The sequence below is a fragment of the Arachis ipaensis genome, chromosome B10 (genome assembly GCF_000816755.2).
Source record: "Arachis ipaensis cultivar K30076 chromosome B10, Araip1.1, whole genome shotgun sequence".
NCBI classification, from domain to species: Eukaryota; Viridiplantae; Streptophyta; class Magnoliopsida; order Fabales; family Fabaceae; genus Arachis; species Arachis ipaensis.
This window is the reverse complement of record NC_029794.2, coordinates 8,371,683-8,374,883: the sequence shown is the minus strand read 5'-3', so window position 1 is coordinate 8,374,883 and position 3,201 is coordinate 8,371,683. Positions and strand designations below refer to the sequence as shown.

The 3,201-nt window shown below is 37.1% G+C and overlaps 1 long non-coding RNA gene across 1 annotated transcript; it reads left to right on the top strand.

Moving 5' to 3' along the window:
* LOC107621935 lies at positions 211-2,991 on the top strand. The gene is made up of 3 exons (XR_001615993.2): positions 211-425; positions 518-806; positions 2,721-2,991. It is a non-coding gene; the product is annotated as an uncharacterized LOC107621935 (long non-coding RNA).

Here is a 3,201-nt window from a genome sequence, read left to right as displayed (position 1 = left end):
GAGAAAGTGTAAACCCCGCTAAAATCGGTAAATAATTAGTTAATAAATTAAATTTTAATTAGAAAAATTAAAAATATAAATTTAATATTAAAATAGGGTTGAGCTCTTCAAGACGAAAATTTTGACACCAATTTCAAAAAATTTAGCCCAAAATTGGACTGAACGGACCGAACCGATTGAAGTAGGCCCAAACCGGACCCATAGGCCCAACCGAGCCCTTATTAATGAGACAATCAGCATCTCCTTCTTCTCCAACTTAACAGATCCACGCTGCAACTTGAAGAGAGGAAAGGGAGAGCTTTCCAAACCCTAGCCCCTTTAATCAAACTACCATAACTTTTCCGTCCGAGCTCCGATTGCCGCACCGATCGCGGTCACGCGTCCAGCGCGTCGAGCTCTACATTTCTGTCGGATCAATTTTACCGGTATGCTCCATTTTCGTTTCACAATCTCTATCCCCTTTCTTATGGTGAAATTGAACCCTTGTGATGAAATCTTGCCCAATTTGGTGTTTTAGGTTCGATCTAGCTTTCGAAGCTTATTGGGCTTGATTTATTATGCGTATGGGTATGATGAGAACAACCTAAACCATAGTCAATTCTGATTTTATTATGAAGAGGCTGAATTTGGAATATATATGTGAATTAGGTGTGAATTAAGTTTGTATATAAGCATTGAAATTGAAAAGTAAGCATTTGGAAGCTTGGTGGTGATTGAAGCTAAGGTTGTGGTTGATTTTTTTGAGCTTGAGGGGCTGTGTTGTGACTTGGGTGGCTGCCTTGGACTAAATAAAGTGATCGGCCAAGGTATGGTTTAGGTTTCGTGCGTTTAATATATAAGGTTTTGTGAAAACTTAGGCTAGAGCATTATAGGATAAGTTGGAATGGATAAATGTATTAAATGTTTAGTTTTGTGGTGATGTTGGATAATTTGATGATTGAGTTTGTGTTGAGATTAATGAGCATGAGTTGTTGGTATTGTTGAATATGTGCTTTTGACTTTAGTAATAATGATGGGTTGGTGATGTTGTTGATATAAGTTAATGAATTTTTATGATTATGACTTGTTGATTTATTAAAAGTGATTTATGAGTAGTTATTGATGAATGGAGGAGATGAGTTAATAAATTCTAATCATGGTAACTTGTGGTTAAAAAGGGTGGATCTTGGAATAATATATGTGTTTTATGAGTTGGTATGAGTGTTAAAGTGGAAATAGTTAGTATTGATGAAATAGGGCTTGATATATGGTAAGTGTATAGGTTTATTGGGTAAGAAATGAGAAATTGGTGAAAAATGGGGTTTGGGATATTTTGATAAAATATGAATTTTGATGAATTTTGGCAGTCCATATCTTGCTCTACAAATTTTGAATAAAGATGAAGTTTAATTTGTTTTAAATTAAAGAGTGTTTAACAAGCTTGATATTGATATAAAGTTTGCAGAAAACCGAATTTTGTAGAGAAAGTTATGGACGCCGAAAATTTGGTGCGAAAAACTGAAATTTTGAATATTGCAGCAGAACCAGGTTTTCTGATGTGTGCCCATGCACACATCTGTGCGCGCACACCCAACAGAAGCAAAAATTCAACTGTGCGTACGCACGCCTCTGTGCGCACGCACACACCAGGATAGGCCTTCTGTTGGTGGCACTAGCACAAGTGCGGCGCATGCACACTTAGTGATGTGTGCGCACGCACACATTCTGCTTCCTTTCAGGGTTGTGCGCGCGCACACATGTGTGCATACGCACACACCCTGTTTTTCAGCACCTATATTTTTCTGTTCTAAACATGGTTTTGAACCCCTAAACCCCTATTTTTGTCCTGTTAACCTTAGATTCTACTTGCAAGCTTAGTAAGTAGCAGAAGTTAGGATTTTAAGGTAACTTGAAAATGAAGAAAGAGGTAAATATGATAAGTTATGTGAAAGAGAAGTGGTTATGGAATGAATTAATGATGCCATGGCTTGATAAATGACTAAACAATGATTATGAATATTAAATATCTTATGAATGATGACATCTGAGATACGAGTTTTTCTGGGTAACAGAACCGTGGCTCGCCACCACGTGTTCCAGGTTGAATCTTGATACTCTATTGACCCTACGTCATAAGGGTGACTGGGCACGTATAAATTCTCGGGTATGGATAGCCCCCATTGAGTGATTTATGAATGAATGTTTGAATGATGAATGAATGTAAAATCTATGCGTAGACTCATGGGAATGCGCGACGGGGACAGTCTAAGATTTTCGGACTTGTTGGGTTGGATGGATAACCGACAGATGAGTCTCATCAGCCATAGGATAGGCATACATTATGTGTATTTGTTTGTTTTTATTGCTATGTATTACCTGAGATTGCCTAACTGAATAAATGTATTCTGCTACCTGTTATAATTGCTACTTGCACTATCTGTTTCTTACTTATGCGTGAACTTGTTTGGTTGCTTGTCTCTGCTGAATTGTGGATGACGGTGGAATGGAGGAAGGGTGAATTGGTTAAGCATTAGAGGTTAGGTTTTAAGGCAAATAAGTATAGGGTACTTAGATTACCTATCCCTTTTTATGGCTTCTGTTTAGAAATTAAGTTATATAACTGTATGTTGGAGTTCTAGGATTGCCTCTGGCATTCCTAAGACCTTATTTATTATACGTGTGGCACATTTACCATGCTGAGAACATCCGGTTCTCATCCCATACTGTGTTGTTATTTTCAGATATAGGTCGAGAGACTCCTCGCTAGGCATTTGGATTTCCTGAAGCGGAGTAGTCTGGAATATTTAGGATTTTCTGTTTATTTATATATGTATATATGTACTTAGCTTGCTCTCCAAGATACTTGATTATTTTTGTTCCTCATAGAGGTTACAGGAGGGCTAGGGTCCTTTTTCTGTATTTTGGGTATTTGGGATACTTATGTTTATATATGTATATATTCTCCGGCCAGCCTTGACTTCGCAGGCTGAGTCAGGAGCTAGTTTCACTGTATTCTTGACTCTTTTTTCGCTCTTTCGTTTATTCATATCTTTGACTTTTAGGTTTCTTAGCTCGAAAGTAATTCTATTCTTTGAGTGTTTCGCTTTTTATTTTGCGATACATTGTTTTACCCATTTTTCAAGGCTCCTAGTATATTTTATCCTTTGTTATGTATTATTATATATTTTATTTTAGAAGTCGTAATACCACACTACCTCTATT